This window comes from Cyanistes caeruleus, chromosome 12, assembly GCF_971803275.1.
Source record: "Cyanistes caeruleus chromosome 12, bCyaCae1.hap1.1, whole genome shotgun sequence".
In the NCBI taxonomy this organism is placed as follows: domain Eukaryota; kingdom Metazoa; phylum Chordata; class Aves; order Passeriformes; family Paridae; genus Cyanistes; species Cyanistes caeruleus.
The window spans coordinates 20,681,797-20,708,083 of NC_141712.1; the positions used below are offsets into that span (position 1 = coordinate 20,681,797).

General features: G+C 52.2%; 1 protein-coding gene across 4 annotated transcripts in view; it reads right to left on the minus strand.

Annotated features, from left to right (window-relative positions):
• The window catches only part of ANKRD11 (ankyrin repeat domain 11), a 127,835-nt gene that overhangs the window by 45,704 nt on the left and 55,844 nt on the right, over window positions 1-26,287 (minus strand). The window contains exons 1-4 of one of the 4 annotated variants that reach the window (XM_086847949.1): window positions 13,002-13,314; window positions 12,706-12,817; window positions 12,245-12,330; window positions 11,640-11,709 (exon numbers count right to left, since the gene is read on the minus strand). The exons of 2 other annotated variants lie outside the window; for them this stretch is intronic. The gene's annotated coding sequence lies outside the window, so the exon portion shown is untranslated. Of the gene's footprint in view, window positions 1-11,639; window positions 11,710-12,244; window positions 12,331-12,705; window positions 12,818-13,001; window positions 13,315-15,910; window positions 15,967-26,287 lie in introns of those variants that run through there. One more of the 4 variants, XM_086847950.1, reaches the window with a different exon arrangement.

Here is a 26,287-nt window from a genome sequence, read left to right on the forward strand (position 1 = left end):
AACAGCATTAACCAACACATTTACTCCAGCCTGCTTTTTGGTTTTATGGGTTTTTATCTTTTTTTAAATGAGCAGTACAGTTTTCCATAGTCTGAAATCAAAGATCATCCACAACACCATTTCCCCCCCCCTCTTCCATTTAAAGACACACTCAGCATTTCTCAGAGAGCAGAGGAAAGACCTTCACACCACGAAAAGGGCGATTTTCTGCCTTTCTAATGTTAAAAAGCACCTGTTTCAAGTTCTGGGCCATAACCCACTGTCCCTAAGTGTGTGTGTGAGCAGGGAACACTGCAGGTCCAGAGCTGGAAGCAGCTCTCCAATCCCTCGTTACTCTGGACAGATGGAAATTGCTGGATCAGGACACTTCCACCTGCTGGTTTTCTCTTCCAGCCTTACTTTTTTGCATCTTTACATCTTTTTGCATTTTTAACATGTGACCAGCCTTAAGAAGCTGAGTTCTGTCCTCATTTTAGTGCGAGCTCGCCACGCTGCTGCTGCCATCAGCCCAAGGGTGTGAGTCACAACCCAGCCTGCACATGAAGAGATTTATTTAAAATTCCAGGGAAAATGTTAACGCCTCGGTGCCGTACAGGGAAAGTCTATCCCAGCCCATCCCACCCACTGTGCTGCACCAGCCCCATCACCTGGGGTGGGTGTGCTGAGCCATCAGAGAGCAAAGCTGGAGCTGGAAACATCTCCAGCAGCTACCCCAGCACACGGGGGCTTCACTCTTCCCATTCAATCCCACTTTCTATGCAAAAGGGAACAAACTGCACGAAGTCCAAGGAAAACTCCACGTACAATTATCCCCAATGTCCTCTGAGCACAGATTCCCCCCCAGGCAGTCATGGCAGGCTCAGGTTTAAAGGATGCCTGAATGTAGCCCCCATGTAGGAATTACACCTGCCAGCAATCTATAAATAATTGTGATTTTTACTCATTTTAGCAAATCCTAGAATAGCCTCTCAATGCTCAAAGGGGCCCCATAAGAAACATGGGGACAAACCTTACAGGAGGGGCTGGTGCAACAGGACAAAGGGTGATGGCTTTAAACTAAAAGAGGAGAAATTCAAATCAGATATAAGGAAGAAATTCTCCCCTGAGAGGGTGCTGAGGCCCTGGCACAGGGTGCCCAGAGAAGCTGTGACTGCCCCTGGATCCCTGGAAGTGCCCAAGGCCAGGCTAGCCAGTGGAACGAGATGGACTTTAAGGTCCTTCCAATCCAAACCATTCCATTATTCTGTGACGATTCCATCCTGATGCTGCATGGTGGGACTTGAGGGCCAGGTCTCCAGTTCCCACCCCCAGGCTAATCCATCACTTGCCAGAGGTCAAACAGCCCTTCCCTTCCCACAGCACAAGTGACAAACTCCTTAAGGCCACACATCAGCCGTGACTGGTTCAAATGCCACTGGCCAACAGACCCATCCAGTGACACTGCCCCACCAGGAGCCACCAGAGAGGGTTCTCCAGAGCCTCCTGCTCCTGCCACGGGACCTGCTGCATCCCAGAGCATTCCCAAGGCCAACCTGGGCAGCAGAGCAGCCTCCTGCAGCTCCTGGCACATGGATCACACGGTCTGGCTATTCCAGGCCTCCATCCCTGCAGCCACCTCCTGGGGCCCGTGGGGATGGTCACGACTCATGTTGGTCTCTCTAAGCCCTTTCACCTCAGAGCCTCGTGACTGGGATTGAGCCAAGAAATTAAAACCAGCTTGTGAAACACAGAGTGTGATTGTTTCCTTCAGCAGGGTACGGACAGACTGGGATATGGACAAAGCACGCGGCTCCCGATGCCGGGGTTTTCCCGTGAAGCTCAGGATGTCACAGGTGCCACGCTGTGCCAGGACACACTGGAGCTGTGCAGGACAGGCAGTGCTTCCCTGCCACACTGAGCTTTGCACACAGCACATCCCACAATATCCCGTATACTGGGATATACTGGAAACTCTGCCATTGGAGTTACAGCAAAGCATGGCTTGTTGAGTCCTCTGCTAAGGATGCACAACAGCAAATTAAACCACAGAATCCTGGAATGCTCTGGGTTGAAGGGACATTAATCTCATCCCACCCCTGCCATGGGCAGGGACACCTTCCACTATCCCAGGTTGCTCCAAGCCCTGTCCAATCCAGCCCTGGACACTTCCAGGGATCCAGGAGCAGCCACAGTTTCTCTGGACAACTCGTGGCAGCCCCACAACACCCTCATCCCATGGGAGCACCTTTTGCTGTCCCACTACAGCCAGTCCCTCCACCCCACAGATGAAGGATGTAAGGACCAAGCACTATTTGTAGCAGGTTTTACTTCCAAAAAGGCCGGTCCAAACCAGCTCTGGCCACCCTCTCCCACCACAATTCTTGCAGATGCTCTGCTCTTGCTGAGATGAGAACCGGGGAATTTTTTTCCCCTTGCTTTCTAAAAAGCACCTGAGGAACACGTTTAGTTTAGTGCAGCCTGGAAGGACCAGCTCAGCACTTTGGACACCCAGCAAAGGCATCGATTAGGAGCGGCTTTGCACACTAATTGCCATCAGAAGTGCTCCTCCCCTCCCCTGGAGCCGGGCCCTGAATGGGGGCATTGTCTGGGGGCAGAGCAGCTCTCCAGCCCCAGCCCCTGCACACGGGACCCTGGTGCTTCACAGTAACAACAAAATCCCAGCAGAAGTCCATTAGCATCCAAAGGGAGGAGACTGAATGGATCACAAGGATTCTTTGGAAAGTAAGAGTGAAACGAATGCAGTAAAATGCCAGTTTTAAGTGATGCTCATTGTCCAAATTAAACCATCAGCAGCAAAGACCTTGACTCTCCCAACGCCTTCAGTGCAGGACATGCTGCCGAGCCCGGGAAAGAGGCTGTTAGGAATTTTAAGCCCTGGACTTGTCCCAAGTATGGATTACTCCATTTCTTTGCGAGCACTTGAACACACTGGGCTATATTTGGATTCCCAGAACACAAGCTCAAACCTCCAGGAGGGCGTTCGTGGCTGCACCCCCTGCCACATGCAGGTCCCCATGTCACCCACACATGGGACAGGCTCTGTGGGAGCTCTCAAATGTCCCAACAACCCAGAGGGGATGGCAGAAGAGAGCCCAGCACTCTCCCCTGGCAGTGAGAAGCCCTGTCCTGTCCCTCCAGCCCCTTATCCAAAGCCCCTTGGAGGCTCCCAGCCCAGTGACCAGGTTCAGAGCCTGCCTGCTCCAGGAGAGATCCCTGATGCCAAAGCACCTCCCCAGCCCCGCTCCTTGCAAACCCGGTGCTGCTGCTCACCCCCAGCTGTTGGCTGTGCCTGGCTATTTTTGCACAGCCTACAGAACAAAAATATAGGGAGCTATGTTAGGTGAAGGCTTGCACTGTTCACGGTGTGATGACAGCCAAACTAGGTCAAGCCTTAGCCAGATTCCTTTAAAAAAGGAAAGGAAAAAATAATCAGTGGGAGAGCAGCAAACTCCCAGGGAAAAAAAAATGCTTGTGAACATCTACAATACATGCTGTGCACTAGATGACTGGGGCAAAAACACATCTACAGCTACATCCTTCTGTAGTTTAAATGGTAGATTTTTAATTTTTGTATATTTTTAAGGACATTAACATGCTTTGAACTGCAAAGAAGATATTCCACGGGCATTTAATATACTGACTTAAACCAAAATAAAGTTTTCACCTATGAAATATAACCTGGTAGCCCATTTTTGGTGTAGGCTGTGGGCAACTTGATTGAATTCCACGGCTTCTCCACTATGAATAAAGCTATTCTCCTGCTGCTCTGGGAGCAGGAGCTGGGCAGGTAAGAGGATCCCAGTCCTGGTGAGAAAGGCAACTTGATATCATTGTCTACAAGGGGAGAGGAAGGTAAATGACTTGAATTTCTATTCCAGAGGACCAACTCCCACTAGAGATGGTGTCTTGCTGGGTCTGAGAGGGCTGGGGTGTCCAGCCTGGAGAAAAGAAGAATGTGGAGAGACCTTAGAGCCCCTTCCAGGGCCTAAAGGTGCCCCAGGAGAGCTGGAGAGGGACTTTGGACAAGGGATGGAGGGACAGGACACAGGGAATGGCTTCCACTGCCAGAGGGCAGGGCTGGATGGGATACTGGGAAGAAATTCTACCCTGTGAAGGTGTGCTGACAGCTGGACTGAGCTTGGAGCAACCTGGGAGGGTTGATGATGTCCCTGCCCATGGGACAGACAGCAGAAACTGTCCTGGGCCTGGACTGTCACATCCTGGCAGAGGAAACTGAGCTCACAACCCCTCACAGGCTCATGGCAATGAGGAACTGGATGATTTTAAAACACCTTCATGTTCCCAGGCTTAGTTAAACGTGCCAGATAAAGCCTCTGTTCCTGTAGAACCTGATGCACGATTATCAGTCAAGGCCAACGTATTTACCCTAAAATTGGGTAATATTGTTTTATGGTTCTTAATAGTTGAAGCCGACAAAGCTCTGAACAGACGCTGCCGAGCAGTTTCTCAGCCTTTCATCAGCGCTGCGTAGGCGTTGAATTCTGGAGCTAATCACCTTAGCAACGGCTCTAAACATATGTGCAGTGACATCAGCTGATTTCTGAAAGCTGTAAATAGAGGATAATAGCACGAAAAAATTCTGGATCCGAGCCAAGACCTAAAAAACATACTATTAAAACACCGCCTGTAATTCAATGTATGCAAACTTGTTTGCATCCCCGCTCCCCAAAACCTGGGTAATTACACACCTACCAGCACAACTGGTGATTGTCCCACTGCAGGCTGCTCTCGGTTTCAGGAATTTCCCAGAAAACGAGGATTTGACAGAAATCCTTCTTTAAATTTAGTTTTACAGAGCTTGGAGAAGAAGCTGCAATATGAGGCTGAAGGGACCAGAGCTCCAGCCTCCAGCCCTGTGTTTTAAAGTCAATGAGTAACAGCTTCAACTTAGAGAATTATTTGTAAATAAGAAAATCAACAATGTGCTCATGGGCTTCACCAGTGAGTCACGCAGGAACGGGAGCCATGGCAAACTCTGCTCCAAGGACGTGCTGCCAGGCCTGTGCCCTTGGAAAAGAGGAGCTGGAGCAGAAGCAGGAGCGAGGAACCCGCTCCTGGCCGGCCGCGCGTCGAGCAGGCGGCCTGAAAGGGGCACATTCTGAATTACCTCATGTTTGGGACCTCATTAAGACCCTAAACTGTCCGTTCAGGGAGTCCCTCAATCAGCCATCAGCGTAAGACACGAGGACAATATGGTTTTTGTTCCCCTCGTCTCGTTGTGACCCATATTCCCGAGGCCTGTTGTGTGGGACGTGACCCGGCCGCCTAAAGAAACCTTTGCAGAGCCTCCGTGGTGAGCTGGCAGCGGGGAGGGAGAGAGGGGAGACGGAGGAACGGCCTTAATAGGATTTTCAAATGTCAAAAAATATCTTTAGCAGGCCCATTTAGGCAGAGCCTCAGCACTCGCTGAAGTTGAAAGCGGAATTTGCTGCGCAGAGAACACCGCTCGCATGTTAAGTGAAGCTCGGGAACGCTGAGGGAGAGGCCCAAAGCGCCCAGCTCCTTCCTCTCTCCTCTGGGAAACCGAGGCAAGGAGGAGGCCACGGAGCCTTCTGCTCAGGGCAGGAGCTCGGGGTGAGCACCCAACACACACAGGCAGAGCTTCGGGACAGCTCCTGGATCTCTGGGCACTGGCAAAGCGACTGGCAAATCCAGCTCCTCTGATTTTGCTAGAGTGTCCAGAGAGGGGAATGGAGCTGGGAAGGGGCTGGAGCACCAGGAGGGGCTGAGGGAGCTGGAAAGGGGCTCAGCCTGGAGAAAAAGAGGATCAGGAGGGACCTCATGGCTCTGCACAACTCCCTGCCGGGAGGGGACAGCCAGAGGAGGGCTCTGCTCCCAGGAACAGGGACAGGACAAGGGAAAATGGCCTCAAGCTGTGCCAGGGAAGGTCCAGGTTGGACACTGGGAGGAATTTTGTCATGGAAAAGGTGGCCAGGGGCTGCCCAGGGAGGTGGGGGAGTGCCCATCCCTGGAGGAATGACTGGATGTGTGGTTTGGTGGCAAGGTGGGGATCAGTAATACTCGATGATCTTGAGAGTCTTTTGCAACCTCAATGATTTTGTGATTCTGTGAAGTGCCTTGCATTTAAAATAAAAATACTAAGGCAGGGCAAGGGGAAATGCAAACTTGACAACTGCACCAGGAGGAGGATCCTGCACAGAGCCAGAAGCAAGAATCCCCCCTCCTTTTCCCAGGTAGGGCCGGGGTTTTTTCTCTGTCAATTAGAGCCGCAAGGAAATCCAGTGCTTTGAGATCAGCAGTGTTAATCGTTATTGCATCTGAATTTAATTAGCATTATTTTTTAACTGCAGGTAATTTACAGTGCCTCACCTAAACATGGAAATCAAGTAGTGCCTTCTGCTCACCAGAAAACCACCACCAAGGATAATCCTGCTATTTGCTCTATGCCTTTTAATGTCTGTAATCCACAGTTCCCCATTCCTGGAGACTGCCATGGTTACTCCTGCTCCCTCCATCAAAGGCTCTTGCCTGCATCTTCTGCTGAGCTGCTAAGAATAGCACAGACCCTTTCCCAAGCTCAGGAAGGTGAGCTGCAGGCGAGGATGGAGTTCCTGGCAGGCACAGGGGAAGAAGGGGATGGAGCTGGCAGGACTGGCCAGCATGGGAAGCAGCTGATGGATGTCCCACGCATGGAGGTGCAGCAGCATCTCCTGCTCTCGGCAGGGCTGGGGCTACCAGAGTGCCCTCAGCTCCCTGGGATGAGAGGGCAGGACTAGATGGGACACCGGGAACAAACTCCTCCCAGTGAAGGTGGGGAGGCTCTGGCAAAGGATGCCCAGAGCAGCTGTGGCTGCCTCTGGATCCCTGGAAGTGTCCAAGGCCAGGCTGGACAGGGCTTGGAGCACCCTGGGATAGTGCAAGATGTCCATGGCCAAGGCAGGGGGTAGAACTGGATGGGCTTTAAGGTCCCTTCCCATCCAAACCAGTCTGGGATTCCACGAGCAATCTTTGCCATCTTTATCACCTATTCCCTAATTGTGGAAACCCCTCTCCATAGCTTGTATCACGGTTTGTGCACCTCCGAGCCTTCAGAGTCAAATCCTCACAGAGACCCTCAAATTCCAGATGGGCATTTCAGTTTGAGGAACACCATTCCCCAGGGACAGCCAGCACAAGTCACCTGTCCCCATCACCTGGGAAAGGACCAATTAATTACAACAGTACAACAGTCATGCTGTTTACAGCACTGTGCACAGGCTGTGCCGGTTTCCTGGAAAAGAATCACTTCTCCCATCAAGAACATCAACCAGTCCTCCAAAGCTGGCCAGTTTTGAATGTGTTTGCTAAGCTGTACACCTGTGAGAGATGGAGGATATGCTGCTGATGTGGGGAGATATGGCAGAGTTCCTGGGATGGGAGAAAGCAAGCTCTGCACTGCTGGTGCTGGGATTTGTGTCCTCCCAGCACCGAAGGCTTGCAGGGACCAACCGGAGGCACAGGCAGGTGGATAACCCAGAGCTCAACCATCAGCAAGGAACAGTTTCAGTAATTCACACATGGCCAATAAAAGCTTTCCTGTGTCCAGAGTATTTACAGACTGACATCAGCGACACCCCAGAGCTGCACAGCTGGAGTGAACAGGCACCACCACGGCAGCTGAAGCCCACGGGATCCTCTCGAGAGCCTGTGCAAGGCTGAGATGCTGCTGCAGCTCTGCACCCCTGGAAAACACCATCTCCTCCTCCTCCAGCCCATCCTGCCTCCCGTGAGGTCCCACCACAGGGCAGCAGCAGGACAAGGGATGGGCTCAAGAAAAGCACACAGAGGCTGGTGCCACCACCCCCGTGGGCCGTGGCCTCGGACCAGGAGCCCAGGACCTCTTGGAAAACACAAACCAGTCCTGCAGTGTGACCCAAATTTGGTGACACACATCTGGGCTCCTCTGGAAAGAGCTTCACTGCAGGGCAACCCTGATGTTCAAGGGTAGCAAAGAAACTCCAGAAAACTGTCCAGAAAGCACATTTCCAGACCTAGTCCTTTAATAGCAGATGCTCCACCACCTATGGAAACTGGAGCACATGTGCCCAGAGATAAACAACATCACGGGACAGGTAAGCTGGTTACTCATGATTTATCACACCATCTCCCTCTCTAATTGCAGAGCTAAGCAGGCACTCATCTAATCCACCGTAAGCAGCTTACACTTCCTTAGGCAGCTCTGCACCATCGCTCACTTCCTGGTTTGGAAATCATCATTCCCTAAGTCCCTTTCTCTGGAAGGTGAGAAACCACCCTTTTCAGCCACCCTGCACAGATTTTGAGACTTGCAAGAGGCACTCAGAGGACCAATAATTCCTGGAAGTCCCAAATACCTTTCCCAGGCAGTGGTGGAGTTACCATTCCTGGAGGGATTTAAGAGCTGCATGGATGTGACTCTTTAGGGATATGGGTTTGCAGTAGCCTTGGCAGTGCTGGGGGAATAGGTGCTCTCAGTGATCTAAAGGTCTTTCCCAACCTAAGGGATTCTGTGACTACTTCACAGCGCTGAGCAAAGCATCTTTCACTTTTGTGTCCCGCTGCTCTGGTCACACACTGCAGGTCCTTGCTCTCGGTTTTCCCAGAATTTCACTCATTTTTTCCATACTAACAGCTGACTCCTCTCTGGTTTGATTCTCTATTTACTCTCCACTAATTTATCAGGAACAGGGCACCACGACCTGCCCAATTCCTACTGCTTGAGTCTAGTACTCAAAGGGTTTATTTCTCTTAATTTTATTTTCAAAATCCTTGGAGCCCCACAAAAATGAGCTTAAAAAGCTGCAAAGGTCCACCAAAAAAGTGTCTCCCTGTGATGAGAATCACTATTCCCAGAGTCTGGAAAGGCCAGATTGGATGGGGCTTGGAGCAACCTGGTCTAGTGGAAGATGTCCCTGCCCATGGCAGGGGGTGGGACTGGATGAACCTTAAGGTCCCTTCCAACCCAAACCATTCCCTGATCCCATGATTAGCCAAAGCACATTTTAGCTTTTCTCCACATATCTGTGGGTAAGCAGGAGGCTACAGACAGACTCAAGGGAAAGATCTCGGGGTTTGGGTTACATCAGGCTGTTTTCACTGCTGGGAAGCTCCAGGCCTTGGAAGCGGAAGCCGAGCCGGCGCGCGCCGCTCGCACGCCTTCGCTCACGGACACGGCCCCGGCCAAGGGGGATTTTCTGACTTGCAACACCGGAGAACTTTACCCCCGAAACTACCCGTGAACTTAGGCCAGTGACCCCAAGTCAAGCTTCAAAGTCATTCCAGATAACGAGCCAGATCCAACGCCACCAAGAGCTGCCTTTGATCCCCATAACCCATCGCCGGTCAGGGGCGAATCCTCGGGGCTGAACTCCTGCCGCGAGGAATTCTCTTCAGCTCGATACAAAATTTATTTTACCATCTGTAAAATTCATTTGTGTAGTTGCACACCCTGGTAGGCTTGAATGGGGCGAAGGAGTGTTTCAACTCCCAGTGCAATTTATTATTTAAAAGCAGAGAAATGACATTGCCGGTCGGAGAGCCCGGGTGATGTAATGGGGAGCGCAGTTCCGCTCGCCGCCGGAGCCGCGCGGTACATTAGCGTGCTGGCCAGGGTGGCTGCTCCTATCAATTATTTATAGTCTCCTGGCGTGCAGCCTGGAGAGGGTCACAGCACTGAAAGCCAACTTTATCTGCATTGTTCCCAGCTCCTGCCCAGCTGTCACTCTGCTCCCTAATTTAATACACCCAGCGCAGCGTAAAAGGATGCAGAGCTGCTGCCTGGAATAGGAATAGGAACGGGGAGGTGGGGTCTACAGCGAGCTGCTGGGGCCTCAGTCATCTTTGTTAAGGTGCTGACTTGGCTGTTTTAAGCCTGCCTTTGAGATTCCCCCGGTCACTGGACTGAGATAGGGAGCGATGCAGGGCAGGTCTGTTTGGGGGTGAGAGGTGGGACGGTGGCAGAGCCACGGCATCTCCGTCTCCATTTCCGTGCCACGCCAAGGGCAGGCTGCACTGCATGGCTTCCTACACATTCCAGCAAGAGCTAGTCAGTAATGAATGCAAATAAGAGGGGGGGAAGAGAAAGGGCACTTCAACTCTCCAGGAAAAAAAAAATTAATACATGGATATATGTTGAAAAAGGAAAATCTCTCATATGTTGTTGCTACAGCTACAGTTTAAAGTGCACAGACAAGGTTTGTAATGAGGTGAGCTTTAAGGTCCCTTCCAACCCAAACCATTCTGTGATCCACCTGTATTTTACCACCGAGGAAGGGGCAGAGTCCCACTGTACTGGGCCACCATGCAGGAAAATGGCTCTCCAAGGCTTTGTCCCTACAACTTAACAACACACCTCCTCCACTGTGTGCCCAAAATTAAACCTACCACAACAACTCTATGTCACTCATTTTGCCTGACAGCAACACCAAAGCAATTAAATTTCAACTGTAGCTGCTTAAGCCAGGTTGGACAGGGCTTGGAGCACCCTGGGATAAAGGAAGGTATCACTGCCCATGCCAGGGGTTGGAACACAGGAGCTTTAAGGTCTCTTCTAACCCAAACCAGTCTGGGATTCTGTGATTCAGTGCCTCTTTGGCAGCTCCTGTGCTTGGTCCTACCCCACAGATCAACAGGATCCACACAGCCCAAATATTCATCTCATGCCATAAACTAAAGTCAATTCCAGCTTAATTAATAAGGCATTTTCTCTAGTCTCACAAAGGAAAATAATCTGAATTTTCCTGCAATTAGGATTGTGCCAGGTTGGGTTTAAGCTACACAAAACACATTCTGATGATGGTGCCTGGAAACCACACAGAGATTTCACCAAAAACACAACATCTGCACAACAAGGAAGTTGTGGAAAAAGAAAACTCGGGCCCAGAGGAAGCAGGTTTGTTGTTCTGTGCCACAAACAGGGGCCCAGGGGAGGCTCCTGCTGAGGGCCCATCCAGCACAGCTCCCAGTGATCCAGAAGTGGAGCAAGGGGAATCTCCCCAAATCTGGCACAGACCCAGCAGCCAGAGAGGCCCAGGTGAGGCAAAAGCAACAGCCAAACCTTTTCATATTAGCGTGACTCAGGCAAAGACAAGATAGAAAAACAATCAGCCTTGAAAACCAGCAGTGAAAGCCTTTCCTTCAACTTTTCTGTGCTATGAAAATCAAGAAGATTCTGCCCAAAATGCCAAAAGGGGGAACTGGGATGGGCATGGGAGGAACAAGCTGGTTCCCATCCCAGAGCCAGCCACAACACTGGGTTGTGTCATTGAGCCAAGCCCGGAACGTGCGGACCACACGCGGCTGCCACCGCGCCGCGTCTTCGGGGCCTTCACATCCTCCCTGAATCCAGGATTATTTCCATGGCAACTATCTGGAGAACTTATTAAGTAAAAAAAAAAAAAACCCAAGAACAGTTTGAACACACAGACTCTACGTTCGTAACGTACCAACTGACTAAATTAGCAGCGCTAAGATTTTTAGTAATCAAAATAGATCATGTTCCAGCAACTCGGTCTTCTCTGTGCCACAGCTAGAGAAAAATCTGATAGTAATAACTGGGGGGAGAAGGAATTACAGGTTTTCCAAGACCACAGCCCTATATCATACCAAGTCTTACCCCATTCAAGACATTATTTCAGTACCTGGAAGATCAAATGCTGTTAAATAAAGCTGAGTTTCCATCAGATGATAAACTTGGTTGCAAGGCTCCTACTAGAGAATCAAAAAGATGACAATAATGACACCAAGAACTGCAAAAATTATTGAATAGCTTCAAATGTGTACCAAAAGAAAGCACCATTTATCACTCTTTCTCACAGTTAGCTTGGAAGGTTCACAGGTTTGGAGTGCTTGCTCTGAGAAAGGACAAATCGCTTATTAAAGCTGATTAGAAATAAATTAAAAATCAGCAAGACCCATTAGTGCAACACTGAGGAGGAGCTGTCTTTCTCCAGAGCAGCACCACTCCCAAACTTGCAGGGATTCTGTGGCTCCCTTGGAGCCAGTGCAGGCTCAGCCCTGGAACTCCAGTACCCAGGCACAGGGCTGGGGAATTACCAAGGTTTTGGCAGCACTCAGAACCAAACACTGCCCGAGAATTTCATAACAGAAATTCAGAGTGAGAAGTCAGAATCAAGAGGAATGATTTTGAAAGTGCTTTAAAAAAAAAAAAATAAAATGTGGTTAAATGAACTGTTGGCTCAGTCACTCAGTCCAGCCAGGGAGATTACAGGCATTATTGATTTACCTTAGAACAACCTGGGAACTCATTTCCAATGGTTTTTAATGGAACCTGGATTTTCTGTCCTAAGCTGTCTCGTGAGGTTGAGCCTCCTGCAAGGAAATGAAGCTCCAGAGCATTAAAGTGGCATCTGTCAGAGGTACAACAGCCCTGCTCATCTACAGAGAGCCTGTGACGGGATGGGGGTTTTCCCAACTCCAAAATCACAGCATCATTTTAGGCTGGAAAAGACCTCCAACATCGAGTTCAACCTGTGACCAATCCCCACCTTGTCAGCCAGCTCAGAGCACTGAATGTCACGTTCAAATCAGTCCTTGAACACCTCCAGGGATGGGGACTGCACCACCTCCCTGGGCAGCCCCTTCCAACGCCTCTCCATAAAGAAATGGATGGAAGCTGGGAGCAGGGGAATCCTCACCCCCAAGAGCCAGGGGAAAGGATTTTGACCAGGACAACACACTACTAACCATTAACCATCAAGCTCTGTTTCAGCAGCAAAAGCTTCTCCACTTGGGGGAATGTTTTCCCTCGCTGGAACATACCGCAGCAGGTCTGGCCTCTTGAAACCTTGGGCTGGTTCTAGCAGGTGAACAAAATATTATTCCTTTAGGTACTTAATGCAAAAAGATTTTCCTCAACTATTCCAGAAAAAGGCTCCTGTAATACAAAACCAAGAAGGGAATACTGTAGCCTGAAAGGCTTCCAGAAAGGTGTGAGCAGAGAAAACAGCAGTTCATAGCAGGAAGGAAATTGTAACATTAACCGTGGCCTTTGAAGGCAGAGGCAGCTCCGCGTCACCGAGCACCGACAGCGAGCAAAACCAAAGAACAAAACACATCTGATCCCCAGCTACTTCCAAAATCCATCTGCAAACGCATCCTGCCCCGAGACAAACGCAGACCAAGGCGTGATGGAGAGATGGCAATTAACTGCCCCCGTTGTTGTTGTTGCTATCTGCAGTGCCTCGCCGCAAACAAGCTGCCCTTAGCCCCGAGCCAGCCCTCGGCCGCTCGCAAAAATCACTGAGCATTACATCCTGCCCCTTCTCCTGCTTAATGTCTCACCCTGGAGCTTCAGGAGCTCCCAGCTCTGTCCTTCCCCTCCTCCAGCTCCTTTCCTTGCAGCCAGCATTCCCCCTCCCTCCCCTGCTGGCCGCGGTGCCAGATGTCAGGCTGACCCCGGAGCCGCTGTTTCGGGTCACTGATGGGGTGATGGTGCGAGGGGAGCGGCGGTTCCCCCCTCGCCAGGCTGAGCCGGGACAGCCCCGCCGGGACAGCGAGGGGGTCTGGGCACTGCTGCCAAATGCACTCCCAGGGTTTTCTCCCTGCTCACAAACCGCCGGCAGGAAGTTTGGGAGCCTGTTGAGGCGCACTGCAACTGCAGCCTCGGGCACCGAGCGCTGGGTAAGGTGACCCCAGACTATGTTCAGCATCAGTCATGGGTAGAAGCGTCACTTACTGCACGAGGAGAACGGGTGACCTGAATGACTCCTGCAAGAATAATTGCATGCTGAAGGCGAGGGCTGAAGTTTCTGGAGGAGGGATGCTGGGAATGCTGTGGCGCTCCAAGGAGGACCATTCACAAGACATTGGGCTAACAAAGAGAGCCACGGGGGAATTCAAGATGTATTTAAAATGAACCCAGGCCCGTATTCTTGACCACACTCCTTGAAGGATGTGCCCCCGATGAAGGAGCGGCTCCAAGGCAACGGAATGCAGTTTGCTGGAAGAGAAGGGGAGAACTCCAGCCTGACATAAGCCAGGGCTCGGATTCCTCCATCGCAGAGGCTGCGCCGCAGATAAGGCTGCGTCAACTTTTCCACTGGAACTCTCTCCCCTCTAAGGTTCACAGTCAAAGCAAAATGTTTTGGCCAGGTGGAAGGTGAACAGAGGCTCCCAAAGCTGGGAGCTGCCATGTGTATAAAACATCACCGTGTCACCTGCCCTGGCTTGGTTTCCCTCCTCTGGGAACTGGAAAACTCATCTTCCTCCCCACGAATTCTTCGCATTCCTGCGCAGCCGATAAGCCCAGCTTCTCCAAGGGGCTGCTTAGAGCCACACAAAGTGCCCTGAAACACCAAACAACCCCAGGCACTGAAACCCAGACAGGTTAAACGTTAACCTGGGAGCTGAGAGGAGGGGACACAGCCATGGTGCTGCGATCCTCCTCTAGCCCCACGCCACCAAACCATGCCCAGACCTCCCACAAGTAGCAGGCACTGACAGGAAGGAAGGTTTTGGACTATCAAGGATTCCCAGGATGGTCAGGGTTGGAAAGCTCATCTTATTCCACCCACTGCCATGGGCAGGGACACCTTCCACTAGACCAGGCTGTTCCAAGCTCCATCCAGCCTGGCCTGGGACATTTCCAGGGGCATCCATAAGGACATTTCTCTGCTGCAGAATCCATTTGTCTGTGGTTAAAGCAGCAAGGAAAGGGGTGAAATCTGGCACCTGGTTCCCATCACTGCTCCAAAAGCAGGGTGAGCACAGGCAGGACTCTGCTCTTCCCAGACTCATCCTCCTGTACAGCAGAGCAGGAGCAGCACAGCAGGCTCACCGGCTGGTTTAGTGCGTGGCAGACCGGGAAGATGCTCCATCTCCAAGGAAAGCACCACAGGAGCCTGGCCCCCCCACGGGCCCCCAGACCAGCCCCGTCCCCAAGTGCTGAGGGAGTTTTGGGGCCTGGTGCTGTGCAGGGGATGGGGAGGTTATCCAGGGAGGTATTTCAGTCCTGCCACAGCCCTTCCCCACAGGCCTCACTGTATTTATCCCTGAAGACAAAAAATTTTTGCTTGTTTTTCTGCTGCTGATGAGCAGCTACGAAATGTCTCCCACCATGGAGAGCCTGAATAAATTCTGGCTCCTGGAGCAGCATCTGTTTCAGCTTCTCTCCAACCTCCATCACAATTTCAGATTACACACAGATTACATCACAATTACCTCTAATCTACTAAGGTAAAAGCAATGTCTGTGTCTGATTGCCAGAGGTCAGAGCATTCATGGTTTATCCCTTTTAGCCAATATATACCAAATATTCTAATTTATTTAATTTATGCCAATATTCTGGAGAGATTCCTGGATCGGCCATGACTTATCACAAATTACTGGTCACAAACTTTTCATCCCTGTCCTCATGGAAGTCCAGGATCTATCCCTGGATAGCCAGGGGAGCCAACTGTACACACCGTGTGCGCTTCCAGCAGCCTCTTGGGAACACCTGGATTTCTCACGTTCCAGGTCCAAATGAAAAATAACCCTAAAAAAGGCAGGAAGGAGGGAAACAGCCTAGTTTTATCCTTTTTCAATTAAATCTGGAGTGCTGGACCAAAACATGGCAGTTTTCATCCAGGGAAGCACCCTTGAAAGTTCCATGGATGGGTCTGAGGCCACGTGGAACTTGGAAAGCTCCTCTCAGCACCTCCAGTGGAATTCAAGATTCGCTGCTGTGTGTCAGGCAAGCAACTCTGTTCTTTCTGGAGGGAATGGACAGATTGCAGGAGAAAACTATATCCCAGTTGCTGCCAAATTCCACAGATTTAGTTATTAGTAGGCAATTAGGAATATTATTAACACTTCCTACTACGTTAAGCTCCATTTGCAGGGCAGCTCTGCACCAGCCCGGACGTTTCCGACGGAGCCCCGGCTCCGAGGCGCACGTGGCATCACGTACCCAAAACTGTGTCTTCCTCCTCGCTGCCTCCCGGCCCCTTCCCCGCAGCCGGATTTAATGCGGTTGTCTCACAAAATAAAATTGCAAATAAGAAAAAAAAAATAAAAAAAATAAAAATACAGAGATTAAAACTGAGGGAGGGGAGGAGGGGAAGGTAAATAAAAGCGCGGCGGCACAAAGGAAAAACAATTTTGCTCTTGTTTTTTAACTCACAATCAACATCTGAGCTATTCAGGAAGCTGGTGCACTGCCCTCCAACCAACTTCAATTAGGGAATTCAAAAGCAGTCAGACAAAAGAATGCCTGGGAGTTACTGCACCGCACCGAGATATTTTTAGCAAGAGCTGGGAGGCTGTTTGTGGGACACTGCTTTGCTTCTCTCGCGCTTCAGCTTTTGTATTTACATTCACAGGACAGCGAGATTTACTGGGTCAGAGAGAAAGAGAGGAGAAGCGGCACAACTGACGCGAATCCTTTTGCCTCTGATACTCTTGGAAGGTTTTTCAGCAAAGGCTGACGGAGGCCAGAGCGAAGCAGAACAAGATTTGCTTCCATCTGCTTCAAACCTCGCCTTTCAGCTGCGATGTGAGGAAGGGCGATGGAAAGGCCGGCTCAGCTCCACGCTGGTCCCCAGCTACCCACGCTGGCTGGGCAGGGCCACGGCTGCCTCACCCACACCAAAGCCGGCTCCTGAGCTCTGCCCAGCCCTGGCTCAGCAGATGGAGCCACAGGCAGGCTGTGGTGACCCACGGGCACCGCCACACGGAGCCCCCATCCCAAACCCCCAGCGCCCTTTGGAGACGCTCGGCCGAGCCCCAACGAGGCTGGTTCTTCAGAAGCCATTTCCCAACACGGCCCCTCTGTGGCCGCCTTCCCCTCCAGGGCAGCGCTGGTGGGAGCCGGGAGGTGAAGCCCCCCGGCCGGCAGGGCTTGGGGCCGGGCTGGGGGCGGTGGCCCCCCAGTGCCTGCGCTATCGGCAGCGCTCCTCCAGAGCATCCCCCTCTTCCGCTCCCTCCCACCACTGCGGCAGCGCAGATGGCAGCAGTGTGACCTCGCTGTTCCTGCCTCCTTGTTTTGATCCTGCAGTCTTGATTGTTCAGGCTAATCCCACACTCCCAGCCTTGGCTGCCTGCCAGGACTGTTATTAATGGCACAAAAGCTTCTCATTCCAGCTACTTCTACATCCGCTAATGCTGTTGTTCCCTTCTCTCGCTCCCCCTCTCGCCACATTACAAACTAGAGCTGGAATATATTTTACAAGGGGAAAAAAAGCCTTCTCTGATCATCCTCACGCGCTGAAGGCTCCACCAGAACCGTACGGAAAAGGCTCCTCAGCTCCAGCAATAAACACCGATGGAAAAGCAGTGAGACCACCCTGCTCAGGCAGTGATAAACAGCACATGGATGTGGGGACTTTCCAGCAATCCCTCAGGGAAAGCCAGGATCCCAGGCAGAGACAGACACAGCTGCCTGCAAGGCCTCAGGAAAGGCTCAGGGCAGGATTGAGTCTGCTGCGAAGTGAGGAGGACGGGCAGCACCCCTGGCACAGCACCCCTGGCACAGCACCTCTGGCATGGCACCCCTGGCATGGCACCCCTGGCACGGCACCCCTGGCACGGCACCCCCAGCTGCTCTTCAGGTGGCCCTGGGGCCTCAGCTGCCTCTGCAGGGCCCCCCTGCCCTCCTGGCCCTGCTCTACACAGCAAACACCAGATTCCCATGACTGCAGCTCATTAAATCACGCACTGAGAGGCAGCTTCATCTGAGCCCTCCATGTATCGTTCTCACTCCAGGGCCCAAAATGCCCAAGCAAGACCCAAAGCTGTTTTTGGGTACATCCCTGTGCCCAGGGAAGGCTGTGCCCTGCCAGCTCCCCATGCTGGCTGTACCCCACCTTCCTCTGCTCTAAACCCCCTCCCCGGGGAGGAGGGTGAAGCCCTGGGCAGGGAGTTTGGACCCAGAGACACAACACAGGGGTGCAGCTCCCACGTCAGCTCCACCTGCTCGGATGCAGGGCTGGCATGGGAGGGGAAGGGATGAGGATATTCACTGGGCCCTCCTGATCTACCAGAGACCAGCCAGCCACCGGGCACGGATCCCTTGGCAGTGCTGCCGTACACCCAAAAAGTCTGGTGATGTCAGCCAAGCAGGCACCAGCACCGCTCACCCACCAGCAAGCACAGATTAGTGAGGGTTGGAGATGTTTAAACTGCAAACTCAGCCAGAGCACGTGTCCCTGGGAGCCTCCCATGGGAGCGAGCCCACCTTCCCGTGCAGGTCGTGCCACACTGGGAGCATCACGTCGGCTCGGTGTGAGAAGAAACCTGCCCAGCTTGCAGCCCAAGCTGTCGCCCCGGTGAGATGATTCACCACCCTGCCCTCGCTACTCGTGGAAACACAGCAAAGAGAAAAGCAGCTACGGGCACATTTCTCCTGATTAGGACAGTCAGTACATTTTTAATAAAGGGCTCTTTAAAGATAATCTCATTTCAGTATTTACACGTTAAACGGGTTACAGAGATCAAGACATAATGAAGTCAAGAAGGAGAGGACAATAAAAGTGTGGTGGGATCTTGCAGGGAAAGATATCCCCAGCCTGTTGGTTTGGAGCACAGGGGGACTGAAACACAGAATCTCATAAAGTTTTGTGTTGGAAGAGACCTTAAAGCTCATCCAGTTCCACCCCATGGGCAGGGACACCTTCCACTAAAGCAGATTGCTCCAAACCCTGTCCAACCTGGCCTTGGACACTTCCAGGAAAGATCAGAGAAAGAGAGGGGCACAAACCCACAGCTCCCAGCAGAGGAAGGGGCTCAGACACTGGCAATAACTGGTTGTTGATCATTCACAACAGATCAGTAGCAGATTTCTGATGCAACCTGTAGCTCCAGTTCCCCTTCCCTGAACACAGCACCCGCCTGCTCCTTCCCAGCTCAGTGCAGCCACGTCCCACCCCAACCCCACAACAGGCAGAGCCCTTGTGAACAGCACACGGGCCTCGATTTCCTCTCAAATACACCCCCAGTCCCTCCCTACAGCAGTCCCAGCCCATCTCCTGCTGGAGCAGCTCTGCCCCAGAGCTCTGCACCTGCCGAGCTTACACCTGACAGCAGCAAAACCTGAAATATCCGCTACTGGCTCCGGTGGCAGCGGTGGAGCTTCATAAAACTCTGCTCTGAGGCTCTTCACGTGCCATGGATTAACTCTGAGGATTTCAAAAATTCTCCTGAAATGCACAATATTCCATTTGCTTTATCACGGTGCAATGGCTTGGGGATGGGGGATGCACAAGGTCACCAAGGAGGGAAATTCAGTCGTTTGGGATTATCCCTCTGCTGTGCAAGAGAAAATGTTGGTGCCTGTTCAGAGCTCCCATCTTTCGCTGCTGAGGGTGCAGGAGACAAAAAAGAGCTTTATTTAAACTACTTGATAGTCACGAGATCAAGCAGAACAAAAGGGAAAATGTATTTGGAGGGAAATGTTAGTTCTAGAGCTCAAACAGCACTTTGAGTTCCCATTAAATAACTCTGAGCTGAGACAGGAAGCAGGGAAGGCAGCACCAAGTGCTGGATCATGGAGTGCAGGATCACGGGGGGTAAAGCAAAGGCACCTGGAGCTGCAGGTACTTAACCCAGCTGCACAGGAACAGGTGAGCTGGAGTGTGAAGCACCTGGATTTTAAGGAGGAAATAGTGGACGAGGCAAGAGAGCAACAGATATAAGGGAGGGAGGTGAGGAACAACAAAAATAGAATAGTTCCAACTATTGAACTTTTTCAAAGCCAGAAGGACTTGCTGCAGGATCTCAGCAAACAGAACTTCCCCAAGTAAATGATTGCATTTCTACAGATTCAGACCAACCACAGCAGGTACTTTCAAACCAGCAGATAACTAAAGGAGAGCCTAATTACATATTTACAGATGCACAACCTGAGCTCCTCTCCCACTAGCAACCTTCCTAAGGACTCTAGTACTTTATTTTTAATTTCTTTAGCTGCCACTTCCAGCAGGGAGAGATGTCTCTATTTGTAACCCTCCCAGAACAAGGGGAGGAGGGTGGGTGTCAGGTGAGGTCATCCCAAACCTGAGGGCAGCAGATGTTTTGGAGGCAAACCCCTCCCAGACCCTGCCCTGGCACTGGCAGTCAGCACCACCAGATGCTCCCAACTTTCTCTGTGCTAAGCTCAATAGGCCTGTGTTTCCCACTCCCAACACATGAAACGAAGCTTCTGAGCCCCAATGAAGCCCCCAGCCTCTTCTTTTCTTCTGCCAGTGAATACTCCTTTAATCCCATTAGCTCTGTGAGCGCAAAGCCACGGGGGAGCCTGTCCCACCCACTCCCCACAGAATCCGTAACTCAGAGTGCTCTGATCCCAAGGGACTGGGAACAGCAAATATTGCTGGGTTTAGGATAAACCCACCCTGATGGTGCCGAGACATAACACAGCAGCGTCCCAGGACCCAGAGCATCCCTTCTGTCGTGTCCCAGTGCCACCAAGTGCTGTTCCCGGCGGGGCCTGGCACTGCCCATTCCCAGCCCTTGGCACTGGTAGCTCATCCTCCCTGGCTCCAGCACACCCACACCTCAGGAATTTTCCTGCACCACACCTACACCTGCCTGCCAACACAGGGCACTGGCTCAGCACCTCCAGCCCCACACGAGCCTCCCCTGCACACCGCTGGTACCACCAGAACCAGCTGATGGCTGCTCCTGCCAAGCTCTCCGATCCTGTACGTCCTGTAGGATTATAGGGCTTGAACAATGGAATCCTGAGGGTCTCAAGTGTGCTCTGGCATCATCTGGAAACCAGTGCTCGATGCTTGTAACCTCTGGATGCTTGTAAGGATTTAGGACATCTCTTGGTGAGCTCCCAACCCAGAAATCCCAAAGGAGACCCGTCCTACATTCAGCTACGACTCCTGTCCTGCGACCCCAAACAAGTTCACATGGGAAAACCCACAGTGTAAAATGCAAAGGGTCACATGACAGCAACACACCTACACAACCTGCACCTGGGGAAAGAATTTAAACACCACTTTCTGCTTCCCCACGGGAGCCAAGGCACCACCTGTGTCCAAAGCACCGGGTCACCTCTCCCCTGGCTTGGCACACGAGGCCCTGGAGATGGAGAGGCTGTGGCAGCTGCCCTGGGGGACAGCAGCAGTGCCAACCATCCTAAACCTGGTATTAAAAATGCCCCTTGTCCAGATCACTGACATTAGTTCTTATGAGCTTATTTGGTGTTTAGAGCTGACAAAAGGGACTGGGTGAGGACAGGTGAGATTCCTGCTTCCCAATCAAATGGCACAGACCCAGCAAGGGAAAAGCTGCCACTGCCCTTCCTGAGGCAGCAGCACAGACCAGATGGGTCTTTAAGCAGCATTAAGAGGGAGACAGCTCTACTACATCCAGCCCTTCCTTCCAGGGCTACAAACTCACTGTCCTTACAGCCAAGTCTCCACCACAGAGAACCCAGCTTTTGGCTTTTGCCCTCTTTGTTCCTCCCTGCCACTTCCTCCCCCGTGTTTACCTTCCGGCCCTGCCATCTCCATCCGGCTCACAACTCCTCCTTCTCTGGAAAATCTCTGAGATGCACATTATACAAGACACAAAAATAAATTGGTTTTAATCCTTCAGATTCCAGCACTCCCAAACAAGGATCTTAAGGAGCTTTACAAACAATGGATTAAGCTTTAAGACTCCCGATGAGGTAAGGAAATGCCTCTAGCTGAGGCAGAGAGAGGTGAGTGAGGCTGAAGGCTGCACAGAGCCACTTCAGAGTGCAGAGATCACTGGGTTCCAGGCACACAAACATGAGAGAGTCTAGTCCTGATCCATCAGCAGCCTGGATGCACCTTTGCCATTTCGCTCCGGAGTCTGAAACTGCTCCAAAACCTTCATCTTTCCAATGCCAAATGTTCTTTCCTATCTTTGGGCATCTGTGCTACACAGAACACTCATCCCAAAGGAAAACAACCCCAAGGATAGCAGCCCCACCGGGTCCTGCCATTCACCTGGAGCACCATGAAGATTTCCTGACAGCCAGCGTTCCTTAGCAGAGGAGCAGGATACTCCCAGTGGGCATTCCAAGCAGCCCACGGGATGCATACCACAGAGACAGGCACCTCTTCTTGCTTTGCACAACGTGACTGTGACTCGACAGGCACCCATCTCTGCTCTGCTGACCAGTGACAGGACCCAAGGGATGGGCTGCAGCTGTGGCAGGGCAGGTTTAGGCTGGATGGCAGGGAAAGGCGGTGCTGGGGCACTGCCCAGGTTCCCCAGGGAATGGTCACAGCCCCAAAGCTGCCAGAGCTCCAGGAGCCTTCTGACAATGCTGTCAAGCACAGGGTGGGATTGTGGGGGTGTCTGTGCAGGGCCAGAAGCTGGACTCAATGTTCCCTGTGGGTCCCTTCCAGCTCAGGATACTCCACAATTCTCTGACTTTGGGTCACAAGCTCTGCAGGCTTAACCTACATCAACACATCACTCACTCCTAGTGCACCCCAACCTGCAAAGCCCTCAGACTTCTTCCCAAGTAGATTTTGCATACATGTTGTAAACAAGCTTTACATCCTTTTGATCAGCACTACCCGGGGAGGGGGAGGAGACTTCCTGTCCCACTCTGCCACCGCTCGCTGCGCTCGGCTCTCGCCGCCCCGTGAGCGATGATGACATTTTCTATTTTGGTGGCTTTTTCTTCATATATTTGTAGCGAGCGGCTGCGCTCAGGCCCAGCAGTGCTGTGGATCTCAGTGTGGGTTTTAACTCAGCTTAAAGTGGCAGAGCCATTTGTTGCAGCGTCTCCTTCCCGTGCCCAGCCGGACGCTCCCTGTTCCCCAGCCAAACGTTGGCACGCTGCTGGCTCCTCGCTTTCCCTGCCAGTCATCCCAGGCAGACATTTTTTTTTGCGAAAGAACTTGTTTACAGACAAACCAGGCTGCCGTGTTTTCCTGCCGGTGCTTATCTGCTGCAGATAACTCGGGTTTCTGCTTGCCCACGGGCAACCAGCCAAGCGCTCACCACCGACACCTCCCTGCGCCTCGTGGCCGCTTCACGTGGCCAAACCCTCGCCCTGCTCCGGGAAGCGCGGCCGAGCCTCGCCAACACCGGCACGGGAATGTTCCGTCCTGGCTCGGGCGACGAGAGGCAGCAGGTTGGGATCTCCCTCCCTTTGGAAAGAGCAGAGGCCCACGGGCTCCAGCGGACGGCTCGTGCTCTCCTGTGACTCCTCGCTTCCACGGCCTCCCCGTGCCAGCTCCGAGGAGCTGATGAAATCTGCAGGCTGTGGGCAGCCTCGCTGCAGCGCAGGAATGTTCTGGAGTCGGTTACTAACACTGTGCTTTGCATATTGTGTTTCAAACGCTACATGCTTCTACACGCTCCGTGTCAACAAGGGGAAAGGATTGTCAGCCCAAAATGAAGTCCTAATCGGAGCTGTTAGCGATCCAGCAGCTCCCAGGTGCGCTGCGAGGACCCCGCGGGGATATTCCTGCATTATTCCTGCATTCAGCTCAGCCCTTCCCTCCTGAGAACCATCCCAGCTCCTTCTCCAATCATCTTTTCCTGGCTGAGCCCCGTGTGTGTGCTCCTCAGCTCTGCCCAGCGTGGCTTCCCCAGGATCCACGGCCAGGACAGGTATCCTCGGGATGTTCATCCATGAGCCAGGCACTAGGACCTGGCAGAAGTGGGAGGAAAACTAAACCCAGCATAGACTCTTCAGGATGAAACCACTTTCAAATTTATAGAATCCTGGAATGGTTTAGGTTGGAAGGGACCTTAAAAGTTCATCCTTTCCACAAGGCAGAGACATGTTCCACTGTCCCAGGCTGCTCCAAGGCCCCTCCAACCCAGCCTTGGACACTTCCAGAGATCCAGGGGCAGCCACAGCTTCCCTGGGCACCTGTGCCAGGGCCTCACCTCCCTCACAGGGAAATATTTCTTCACAATGTCCCACCTAACCCTGCCCTCCGTCATCTTAAAGCCATTAAATTCAAGGGAAAGCAATTTTTCCCCCCACAAAGAACACACTCCATGAAGCTGGGGGTGTGCTGCTCTTACAGATGCTCTGTGTGAACCAAAATTTGCTGAAATTATTACAGAAACATTCCACCACCTCCCAAAATAAGCAGCTTTGTGTATCTTTGCCTGGCTAAAGGATGAAAAAAGCCCTGCAGAGTGGAGCACAGTTTCCATTTCCTCGCACACTCCTACCAGGGCTGTGCTCACAACAAACGCTCCGACCTCTCCTCAAAGAAATCTCTGTTTGCTGCTCCTTATAAATTTGCAGAATTTTGGCTCGTTTCCATTTCACCCACTTTTGAATACGACACTCCCCACCCCCACACAACTGTTCCTTTCTCAGGGATGACAAGCTATCCAAAAAAATCCCAGGAGCACTTGAGCTCCTTGTTCCCTCCCCGGCCGGCATCGCTCCGCCGGCAGACAAAGGAGCACTGGGAATTTCAGACCAACCTGTTGCAGGAAACACTTCACCTCAGAGTTCAGTGTTCCAGTTTCTCCTGATCCCTGATAATGACATTTTTCCATAGCTCCCCTCACCCGCGATTTTCTATGCAATCATTTGTGACACATTTAAAATATTTCATTATTTTCCCATCAAAACCCAGAAGCTCAAATCCCTTCGGAAAGATGCAGTGGCTACCAGCAGGATCACCCCACAACCTTTTTTGCTGTTTTTCCATCGCTGCCGATGTGGTGACAAAGAAGGAGATTTTTCAATTTGTTTTGTCCATGAGCCAAAAATTCCTTTTAATGGCCTGAATATGGTGCCTGTGCTGGTCTCTCCCTGCTCCAGCTCAACCCTCACTTACAACAGCCTCTGCCTACAACACGGAGTTGGCCTCCTTTTGCAGGAAAATAAGGCCAAACCAGCTTGAAAGCATGTTTGGAATCTGGAGATTAATTCCATGTAAACTAATGCATTCAAACCTCTTTGTAGGGCTGCAGCGAGAGCTGGCTGAGCCTGGCGAGAAGTAGGGCAGCGTGTAGGGACGGTGGGGAGGGAGGCAGCCCTGCCTCCAGTGTGTAACCCTTTAGGAAAGCTCACAACCCGTAGTAAAGCCGAACTGGCTGCACCATGGAGCTTCACGCCCGGGCTCACCCGGGGTGACAAAGAGGTGCTGGAGGTGGCAGGAGGGCAGGTCAGGGGTCAGGAGGGCTCCCACGGGAGCCTCCACCCGGGACGCAGAGCTTTTGTTCAGCAGAAAATGCCGGGAGCAACAAAGGCCAGCAGTGCATGGAGCTGCTCCGGGGTGAGCCCCCATCCCTGCTCACGCTCAGCCCTCCCCTCCCCGCTTCCCTCCACTGTGCCTCTCTCTTCTCTCTCTCTGGGAGATAAATTATTCAGGATGAAACCATTTTAAACTCCATTGGGATGCTGAGCAAAGCTAAGATGGGTGGTGCTGCAGAGGAAGCTGCCAGGGCCATGACCAGAATCCCAGGCTTCCTCATGCAGAGGTTCCAAGTGCAGCTACATCCTGGGACCCCGTGCCAGGAAACACCCCAAAAACCTCTGAGCACCCAGATCCCAGTGCACCCATCACACCCAGAGACACCCCATCCACAGGGCTGTGAGCCCCTTGACCTTCCACACCTAGTCCAGCCATGGGAGGCTCTCCAAAGCCACCCCATCAGCCACGTCTGAGCACCAAATGCCCTTCTTCCTGGATTTTCCTCCCGTAGCAGAGTATAAATTAGCAGGAATGAGGACAACGGGGCCGGGTGTGGTTTGCATGGTGACCCTCATGTGCCAGGGCAGCCTGGTGAGCACCACAGCGGCCTCACAGACATCACATGTCCTTCCCAGACACTCCCAAAATCACAGGTGTCACATGAAGACCCAGGACAGAAGATGAAAGCAGGGCTGGCCCATTCCTGGGCGCCACATTCCTGCTGGGTGAGCCGGCACAGCCCAGCTCCCCACGCTGCTGCCACGGCTCGGTAGGATGGGATGGCTCCCAGGAGAGGAACGTGGTGCTGAGGCCATGGAGGGGTTCCCAGCACCCCCTGCATCACCAGGAGCACTGGGCAGGAGGACAGCAGCCATCCCACTGCCCTCCTGCCATGGGATGGGTTCCCAGGGAAGTCCCCCAGCCGCCTGCTGGGCTTGAGACCACCATGAGATTGTTTCTGTTTCTACAAGGAGAGTGTTGGAAACTGTTTACAAGAGCATGGGGAGACAGGGTAAGGAGGAATGGCTGCCCACTGCCAGAGGGCAGGGTTAGGTGGGACATTGGGAAGGAATTCATCCCTTTGAGGGTGGGGAGGCCAAGGCACAGGTACCCAGAGCAGCTCTGGCTGCCCCTGGATCCCTGGAAGTGTCTAAGGCCAGCTTGGATGGAGCTTAAAGCAACCT